The 10,308-nt window shown below is 54.1% G+C and overlaps 1 protein-coding gene across 2 annotated transcripts in view; it reads right to left on the bottom strand.

Moving 5' to 3' along the window:
- Window positions 1–10,308, bottom strand: part of LOC113205001 (TNF receptor-associated factor 4) — an 89,430-nt gene that overhangs the window by 45,974 nt on the left and 33,148 nt on the right. For both annotated transcript variants that reach the window (XM_052265008.1, XM_052265009.1), the window contains one exon: window positions 9,166–9,223. The gene's annotated coding sequence lies outside the window, so the exon portion shown is untranslated. The remainder of the gene's footprint in view (window positions 1–9,165; window positions 9,224–10,308) is intronic.

Consider the following 10,308-nt stretch of genomic DNA (forward strand, 5'->3'; position numbering starts at 1 on the left):
GAGACAAGGAGGTGAACGGTGTCACCCCGCTTGATGGACGTCATAAACATTCCGTTCGATGGAGAGAAGGGGTGGGGGTGGGGAAGGGGTGAAGATGAGCGCCGAGCTGGGTATGGAAGAGTGTGCGACGATGACAGCACCGTCGAATGATGCCGACGATGATGATGATGACTGAGTGGTGAAAAGGACGCGCCTTCGGGCGCGCTTGCGTACAGTGCACCGAATGCCCCACCAGGAATGTCTTTCATATTCAGATTCACTTCATCCCCGCCCGCCTGGCCACCCATGTACGCGCAAGTACGTGCGTGTGAGTAGTCGAGGAGTGTTGTATGACTAATACGAACCAAAGGTGATCCGGTCTACAAGTGCTAATAACATAACCGTAAAGGCTCTGCAGCAGAGCTTTGACCTGTAAATAGATCCGAGCGCGTGATCCCTTTTGTTTGCTTTCTTTTCGGACGCGTGACGCCGCGTCGCCGTCGCCCGCCGTCGCGCGGTCGCCAAGACAGGGGGCAGATCTATTTCCAGGCAGTCACCGGGCGGTGTCCATGGCAACCGGTCCAGAGTACTGACCGCAGCTGTGGACACCTACGTGGAAACAGTTCAAACGAGCCTACAGGCGACAGCGCGAGCAGCGTCGTTGATTTCGTTTGGAGTAGGGAGTAGGCAAAATTTTAGACAAGATCGTGGTCCGATGGTCATAAACCACAGTTCTGCTGCCTGTTATGCCAACTACTTTAAGGCTCGTTTCGCACACGGTAAAAACGAAGTCTCATTCTTTCAAGGAAAAGGGGAAAACTTTTGTAGGTCTGAGGAAAACTCCTCATTCTCATATTTTGAGAAGATTCCTAAAAATCTTCTCAGATTTCGAGGAAGTCTCCTCATTTTTTGAGAAGATTCCTAAAACTCTCAGATTTCGAGGAAGTCTCCTCACTTTTTGAGAAGATTCCTAAAAATCTGAGGCGAGAACGGAGGAGCTTTATTTAAATACGGGAGTTCCTCAAAATGTTCCCTTTTTCCTCAAAAAAATAAAAGTACATCGTTTTTACCGTGCACAGGTTGTGCAGAAACACGAGGATGGAAAATGCGCCAGACCAGGCCTAGACCTTCTTTTTTGCCACACTTGCACGGGCCGACGCGTAGGGCCCAGAGGATAGAACCGGTTACGCGCTGCGGTTGCTGCTGCCGTTGACAATAGAACAGGCGGTGCAACGCGACCGGGTCACCGCCCTCCGTGACGCGAGCAGCGGCAGTGAGCGCACAGGGCGGCGCCTGAATTTAGATTGATGAAGTCATTTTTGACCGAGCAAAAATTTTGCAAGGTCCTCTGTCGCTCAGCTGGCAGATTCCTTCTTCCAGAAAAATTCTTCGTCGAACAGGATACCTTAGGAAAGGAAAGGGCTGAATGCAGGCTGCACCGAATGAGCTCGAAATCTTCGAAATGAGACCGCCAGTCGTTGAGGAGACGCCAGCTACCGGCAGCAGAGACGTCGGCAGACGTCGGCCCAACGGACGATGAGGGGCAGATGGATAAGCCCCAATGGCTAAAGTAGCCTCGAGGCACACAATAAAAGCCTCAATAAAGGGGCCCCCACGGGGGTGCGTCGTGGAGCTGCAACCATGCCTCTCTCTCTCGCACTCCCTTTCTATGTCTGCGTCTCTCTCTTCTCTGTCTGTCTGTCTGTCTCTCTCTCTCTGACCCACACACAGACACCTGGCGCCACGCCAGCGAGCGCACGCACACACATACACTAAAAGTTTGTCATCCGCGATAACTAGAGCTCGCCATACTTATTGCTTCATTTTCCACCGGACTCGTCGCTAAACTACACGCCGCGTTTATTCCAGGGGCACCTAGCTCATGGCAGCCAGAGCACGGGGCCGGGCCGGCTGTCACGCAAACAAGAATGCATTACACTCACACACACACACACACACACACACACACACACACACAGCGATGGCCAGGAGAGCGGTCGCAGGTGTCCAACCAGAGGGTCATTATAAGCCCCTATCCTGTGTTTCTTCTCGGTTGGCCAGCGTCGCGCTATTCCAGTAATCCCGCCACAAGGGCAGCCCAGTAGTCGCGGCGTGCCTGCCCGAGAGTGTCTCTATATGCGCCCTCCCCAACGGCAGTTCACACGGGGGTCAAGAGCAAAAGGGGCTGAGAGTGACGGCCCTGCCGTATACCATCTACCATCTATAAAAGAAATGTGAAATGATAAGGCCCTAGTTATGAGAGTCGCGCGATGATCAGAAAGAAGAGCTCCATTACCATACAGGGGGGAGAGGGGTGGACGACGGGGGGGAGGGACGCGGACGCGCACTACACTTTCACACTCACACGGCGGGATGGCATTGTGCGGCTCACGCGCCGATCAGTCCTGCCCGGCCCTGGAGGGCCCTGGAGGGTCCTGGAGCGGCCTGGAGCGGCCTGGACGTGGCCGCGGCGCGAGGGGCGGCATTACAGAGAGGCTTGTTGACGCTGACCCGACGGAGCGGCGGCGGCGGGCGTATGCCGGCGTATGCCGCGCATTATGGGCATCACATGGCGTTGTCCAGCTGGACAAATATAATACCCGGACAGAGAGAGAGAGAGCCGCACCACCCGTCCGAGCAGCCGCAGCCCATGCCACTCCGACCTGAGCCCGCCGACCCAGTAAGATATGGAGGCACTCCGGGTCGGCGCCAGACCAGACGAGGCCGCCGGCCATATCTGTCTCCCCTTCCGGCGGCACCGGCTGATGCGCGAAACGGAGGTCTTGCGAGAGGCGTGCTCACTGACATTACATACTACTACACCCTCGTGCACTGGCGGCGCGTCTCCGGGCTCCCCGTCACAATCGCGCATCCGACGTGCAGTGAAAAGTATCTCCACCTGTATCGACGTACCTGAAAGGCGTGTGTCGTCGTTGCTCAACACAGGGAGATTTCGCGACCCTGCCGGCAGTAATTGCAAATCGTCACATCCTTACATTTGAAACGCGCGCGCACGGGGGGAAAGAAAAGAAGTCGGCGTCGTGTCACGATCCCGTACAAGGCGCTGCAATTTATTCAAAGCTGCGGCAGCGGCGGCCCGTCGGTGCAGCGGGCAGCAGGGGGAAGGTTGGCAGCCTTGGCGGGTCACTTTAATTAGCGATGCAGTGATGCCAGCCGATCGCGCACGCCCCACGCAAACGCACCGCGCATCGCCGCGTCGTGCACCGCCAGCGGCAGAGACGACACACAAAGGCCAAGGGCACGCCAAAGACAAAAGACGACAGTGAAGGCGCTATTTTGTTTGACGTGGAGGTGAGGCGGCGCCGAGTTTGTTATTTCAGCAATTAATGACACTGCAGCTCTCCGTGCGCAGCCCCGGGCGTTGCAAGGAAGAGAGAGAGAAGAGGAGGAAAAAGCGACGGCCTCGATAACCACGTCATAAGAAATGGCGGGGCAGTGCGCGCCGCCGCCCCCGCCCACGCGACACCAAGGCACTGGTCTTCATGGTAGACACACACACTCACACAGAGTTTACAAGCGGGGCCACCAGACCACATCTATGCTGATACTCAGGTAATTGCGCGATACATTACAAACACGAGGTGTGTGTGTGTGTGTGTGTTGGGGCGCGTGTGCCTGTGTGAGCGAGGCGTGTGGGGCGGATAATGCTTCTTTCTCTACAATGAACAAAAGACGGTAAATAATGCGCGAGACGGGGGGCATAGCGGACTGCACTGCTATCGGCACCTGCCGATGCACGCACAAGGAGATGATAAAGTTTGAACAGCACGGCGTTCTTTTCGATGGCCACGCCTGCAAGAAATCTGGGGCGCGTTTTTTCTTTCTTTTCTCCCGCTTTGAAACGCACTCTGTTGCTTTGGCAAACATTGCCAAACGACCATCTCAGAGTGTGTGTCACCAACGCCATCCTGATCGATATAAATCCCTCGTCACTGCTGCCAACACAGGCCGCCCGGTGTTGGCAAACACCATAGGGGGTGATCGAAAGGGTTATTTGGTTGGCAGTCCCGCTGGAGCCGGAAGCGGATCGGATCGGGGATGTGTCGAGCGTGAAAGGAGATTGAACTGTGAATAGTAGCAAAAGGTATGACCCCGCACACACGCGGGCTGATCACTATTTTCGTGGCCTCCCCGTCCTTTGTTGTGTCCGCCTCCCTTTCTTCAGACGGCCGTTGCTGCGGTTGGTGGAGGTGGTGGGTGCACCCAAGGGGTTACTCACCGCCTCCTAAGCCAAGCTTTTTTATTATTTTTTTCTGTTCCTCATCCGCCCGCTTCGTCCCATTCAGGTGGTCGTGTGCCCACCCTCCTCCGACCAATCAGGACTTTCTGGAGGTAGTTTATCGTCAAGGCGGTGACGCTCACTTCCATCAGAGGCAGTACATGAGGGCACGGCAGGACGCTCGTTGCCGTAGTCCAATGCAAAAAGTTAATTCATCTGGCTCGTGCTGGTTTTGCTAAGGGCTGTACAGGGGCAGATGTTACACTGCAGGTCTCTCTTCATTTTGGGACCATTGTATCAATTGTGGCCCGGGCGCACAATGGGGAGACAGAGCTCCATCCACCTGGAGAGGGAGAAAGGAAGTCCCCCAGAAGCAGATGGACTGTTCGGAGACGAACGAGATCGACCGTCTGTCTCCCCCGCAACCACAGTCTCTCCCTCTCTCTCGCTCTCTCTTCCCTCCTCTCTCTCACAACGGCTGCATAATGTAGTCCGGAGCAACAATAAGTGACCATACGACACTGAACCTATTTTTGAGTCGGAGAAAAATAGTACACGACACGCGGCGCGGGGCCAATGTTACAGTTATCCCTTCATACTTCTTTTTTTCTCTCCTTGTCGCGTTGCTTTGGTAAATCGGTCGTAAGGGATTACTCTCTCGCGAGTGCGTGACACGCAGTCAGGGTAAACACACATGCGCTGCGTCACGCTATTTTTAAAGTATTACCCCCTCCATGGAGTTCATCAGTCGGTAAATGGCGCATGCGAGGCGGCAGCTCTCCCCAGATCCAGACCAATGCCTCACTTCCTGTGGGGCGCTTCACGTCGTGTTATCGCAGAGGTCATGTCACACAAAAATAATAAGACCTCCGTGACGCCGTCGTGTCCCGACTGTTGTTGAGGGTGGGTCGGGGTGGAGGTGGAGGGGGTGCAAACTCTATGTGCACTGCTAGAGATGGTATGGGCCCCGGTGCTCAAAGATGCCGCCAGCTGCTGTCAAACCGTCTTCATCAGACAAGCTGAGCCTGAGCCAGAGAGGAATCCATTTTCATTTTATTTTTTTTCGACGGGACTCCCACAAACGCCCGTTGTTGTTATGGTAATCAAGCTTCGGCACAATAACGTGTAGAAAGTCCGTTAGGGCTCGTGTGCACATTCCAGTCGCTATACGACCATACACGATTATAATTTCGCGAATAAAGTCAGAGAAAATGTAAAGTGGAAATTCAATCATGAAAAACGAAAGTACGCAGCACAATTTATCACCGTCATCGATTATCGAAGGCTAAACTTCTATGCGTCGTGCCTGCGACTTGTGGGTGTGTGGGTCCTGCATTGAGCGGCCCTTTTGCGACGATACGGCACCCGTCTGCCTGGCTGCGTCCGAATCGGTATATCGATCCCCGTCCCTCCCCCCGTCTCCGTGTAATCTCAGAGTGCTCCATTTTCGGACGTCGCTCAGACGCAGACACAACCCCCTCCGTTGTCTGCCCGCCTTCCTCGTCCCCTCCTTCAGATGACGCGACGCTCAGACAAGCTTCGGTTTGGCGGTGGGCCCCCGTCGGGCATCTCGGGCCCCTGCTCCCTGCAGATGTGCAGCACTTTCATGGTGCCCTACTGGCAAAGCTCAAAACCAAGAAATATTTTAAGCTTCAAAGCAAATGCTTATCTGCAACTAATAGAGCAATCGGTAAAGCATTATCAAACATTTCCTGTCATTGAATATGATTTCTTCCAACTCCGTGGACAGATTGGCAGACGTTGTCTGCTCGTTAGATGCGGCCTCTCTGCTGCCGGCTAATCCTAGCCTGCTGCTAATTTGCTCCAAAGAGAAGGAGAAAGTCCTCCTGGGAGCTGCAGCAGAAAAGTGCGGCGATAGAATGAGTCCAGGTGTGTGAGTGTGTGTGTTGAATGAGTGTTATTTCTGCGATGGTTCATTCTTCGCTAATACGAAAAGCGTCGTCATCGTGTGCACTCGCACTTTCACGAACGACTTGCGCGGGTGATAGTGATTGGTGGGGCAGGCACAGTTCTTCGTTATGGTGACAAGAGTACAGTGGCGGACCCGTGGCGGCCACGTTGGTATATGATCACCGCAAAGATTTCAATGTCCTATTCAGCCTAGTCTTTTCTATATGACCGATTCAAACCAAACCTCGCTCTCTCTCACTCGCAACACAGACACACACACTCACGCAGATGGTGCATTACATACTTCATTATTGCGGTCGCCGATAGCGACTGTGGACGAAACGGAGGAGGGGGATGGGTATGTGTACAACAGAGGTGCCCACACAGTGCAAGAATCCCGCACGCGCACGCACACATACACTTCGCTTATTGACATGACATTTATGTTGACTCTGCCTCCGCCCCACGCCACCGCTCCTCGCTGGCACAACGACGCTCACTGTCACCTTCACTCGCCGTGTTCCAGATTTCGTCCCGCGCCAATGATGCGATGCGTGCCACCGCCAGGGAAAGGGGGAGAGAGAGACAAGCGAGCTCACCAACTCTAACAGGACACTTGGCGAGAGAAGTGAGCTCGCAAGCTCACCTCAGGCCACTCGGAGAGAGAAGCGAGCTCACTGCTGCTGGCTCACCATAAGACACTCAAGACACTCTGTCTCCTGTCCGGCTTTCGCACGTCACAGCAAAGTCGCTGAATTGTGATAAAGTAGGTCCCTGAAACGCGAAAAGAATCTCTGTGTATCCCATCCCATCTTTGTTGCATGCCTTGCTATAACTAAAGATGTGCGAGAGAGAGGGAAAATTTTCGGCGCTTTAGGACGCCGGTCAGGTAAAGAGCCAGCAGCGCCGACACCTTTTCCCCGACGCGTAAGCAAGCCATTATATCTATCCTATCCCATCCGGGGACATAAAGCCCGGGATATTGTTGGTATTGTTCCCGAAGGAAGGCTCCACTGGGCCTCCGGCGGGCCTCCGGGATTTTTCGTGCCCGGCGGGGATTGTGATAGTTTACGACGCAATGGAAACTCGCACCATGTATGTGAATCAGTGTTGAAGCGTGCGTGGCGGCGTCAGAAGCTGAAGGAAAGAGAGGAAGGGAGGGGAGAAGGGGTTGGTCTTTAAACCAAAATGTTCTATGAAATCATTTTCTATCGTTTTAAAACAAAGGGCCCCACCGCATTCCTCGTCGCACTTCTTATTCGACAGTGGGGCGGGCCGCCCCCACCAGCCACCTGCCCCTTGTGTGTCGCGGCGTCCACAATGGGGACGAGATTGTGTGAGAGATACTACACGGGTGACGCATTCCGTCAATGGGCTGTTCACATTTCTGTCACATCCCCGCCACTCACGAGAGAAAGAAAAATGAAATGCGTCCTTTTAAAAGAAAAATACGAGTTCAATCGCCGCGTACTTCAAAGAGCAGCGGGCGGTGTACGACCTAATCGCACACGATGGGAAACGCGGCGGGAAATACAGAAACTCGAGCCGGCAAACGAATAAGATGACACCTAATCGTAAGAAGCAGCAGTTTCGGCATCCGCGCCCGTTTCCCGTTCAAGCTCCCAGCGCCCCGACGTTGTTTACCCTAGAGTGGTAGCTTTGCTTTCGGGAAACAGAGCAACGGCAGCGGCAGAGAAAGGGAAGAGGAGGGATTCCTTTTTAGGGGCGCTTCCTATTTACCCGTGTCGGCACGGAAGCTCAGACCCAGCGCTTCCCCAAACGGATTAACGACACAGGCGCCGTCCGGGCGCCATGCCCTATAAAAAGAAGGAGACGTAAACCAACCAGCCTTGAAGAGGGCACGTTTTTTTCGTTTTACTTCCAATAGAGTGGGAGCAGACTCCTCCAGGATAATGTCATTTTCGGTGTGTAACACACGAATTATTCAGGCTCTGCTGCTGGCTAGTTACAAAAGACGAGATTTTTGAACAAGATCAACGCATATCTATATGAAGATTAAAAAGCTTTGAATCTTTCGCAAATTTCGAAGTAATTGAAAAGAGGGTCGTTTTATAGGACTTTCATACAATTGTATTTGCAGCGCAGCCTAGTTTTTCAAAGGGAAGAAAAGTTTAGCAAAGTTGTTGCAGTATCTTCATTAATTCCGTTTTGCGCGCGCGTAACGGTCTGCGTCGCGTTATTCGGCGACGTCCCGACGTCCGCACGAGTCCAGTTGGAGCGGCGCGCGGAGCTTTTCCCACGGAACAGGACGTATGATAGATGCAGCGAGCGCATTAAACGCCACCTGCGGCCGGCAGGCCACCCCCCTCCCCCTCTCCCCCTTTTCCACCCCAGACACGTCCAGCATTGACAAGCAAAAGGATTCCTAGTTGCGCCGAGTGAAAATTAATGAAGCCGACAATCGCAACAGCATCGCGAGACACAGAGAGAAGAGATGGAAAAAAAGGAGCAACTATTTCTGCGGACATGACGAGTTGCAGTTATTGGTCCGGACACGACACGCCGGGTCGGGTCGGACGGGTCGGTCGGAGAAGCAGAGGCTGCTTTTTGATAGATAAGAAAGAGGAAATCATCGTCTGCTTGCTGCGCGGCGAAATCCGATACTCGACGACGGATCGGCCCAGGACACGACCATTAGGGCAGGAAAATCGGTTGGTTTGGGTGTCCCTGATGAAACGATTTCACCTTTTTTTTGTATTATTATTTTATCCAGACCTTTTTCTAAAAGTGCGGACGGGGACCATGAATGGGGTGGAGGAGGAGGAGCTGCTAGGCCATCAATAAAAGGGGTGCTGCAGCCACGCCTCGGCTCCGCCCCCGGGGACCCGGAGGGACCGGAGCCCCCGAAGGGGCAGGGGCACACCAGACGCGTACGCCCCCGTCTGCTTGACGCGACGCCAACGGATATAGATCCACGCCCCTCGGCTGTGGCTCGGGGCACAAAAAAGTAAAAAAATAACAAAAACAAAATAAATTCCTTTTTACGGATAGGAAAAAGTAAAATGTTTACTCACCGATGATTTGTCTGAAGATGACGGGGCCGACTCTGACCTCTTCAGCACCCCATTTTTGCTGCGACACAAAGGAAAACATAATATAATTTTCAATGTGCCATGTTCTTTCCAAATCCAACTGTATGTAAAGGTAAACGTTGACAGACTTCACAATAAATCTTAAGTCTTGCAGTTCAAACTGCAAAACTAACTGGGTGCACTCCAATGCCTATGTCGCACCTTGCACGGCACTGTATGAAATCAAGGGAACCGGGCGGGAGTGTCCGCGAGAATCCCGGTCCCAGTGAGCCCCCGCCGCCCCGCGCACGCGAACGCCCTACCGGTTGGGGGAGGAGCACCCCCCTCGTCTCTTCCCTCCACGGGTGACATCACGCACGAGTTGTCTCGCACAGAACAGATTACATATGCGGCGCCGTAAATAATAAAAGTAAGGTAAACAGGGTAACATGCGTGGGTTTGCCCGCGGCCGTCGTAAACCGAGTCAAGGTCAATGGTGGTATAAAAGGTTACACGAAAAACTAAATACAAAATAGAAAGCAAATTAAAAGCGACAAACTGGATGCCATTTCAACTGTAAAGAATCGGGCAGCGGCGGCAGCGAATGCCGATAGGCGCCAATTAATGAAAGGGGTGACGCCCATCCTGTTGGTGGTGGATGGGGGTGGAGAGGTGTCGTGGGGGGTGGAGAGGTGTGGTGGGGGGTGGATGGGGTGTAATGGGTGCCTGCAGCGGCGGGCGGCGGCGCGGCGGCAGCGTGCACTATGCGCTAATGCCGCGCACCGACCAACCGACCACCACAGCCTAACCGCGCGCCCCGCCGGGCCCCGCCGAGCCCCGCCACCACGCACTTCCCCCGATCACTTTGAGCAGGAGCGCACGCCCTCCGGGTGCCGCCGACCCTTACCCCCGACCCCCGACCCGACCGGGTGTCAGCCCTAATGGCGGGATGCCGTGCCGGCGGGCGGATACGCCCTGTATCACGTAGGGCCCCGTGCGTTAACATTGTGCACGGGGTAGCTGAGCGAAGTGCATTAACTTTACAGAAGACATACAAAATATAGAACAAAACTATACCGAATGAGGGTCCGCCTAGTAGGTAGGCAACCGGTCGTCTGCTCCTTGAACGTGAGAGATGGGGGGGGG

This window comes from Frankliniella occidentalis, unplaced genomic scaffold (genome assembly GCF_000697945.3).
Source record: "Frankliniella occidentalis isolate FOCC.00 unplaced genomic scaffold, Focc_3.1 Scaffold23, whole genome shotgun sequence".
Lineage (NCBI taxonomy): Eukaryota > Metazoa > Arthropoda > Insecta > Thysanoptera > Thripidae > Frankliniella > Frankliniella occidentalis.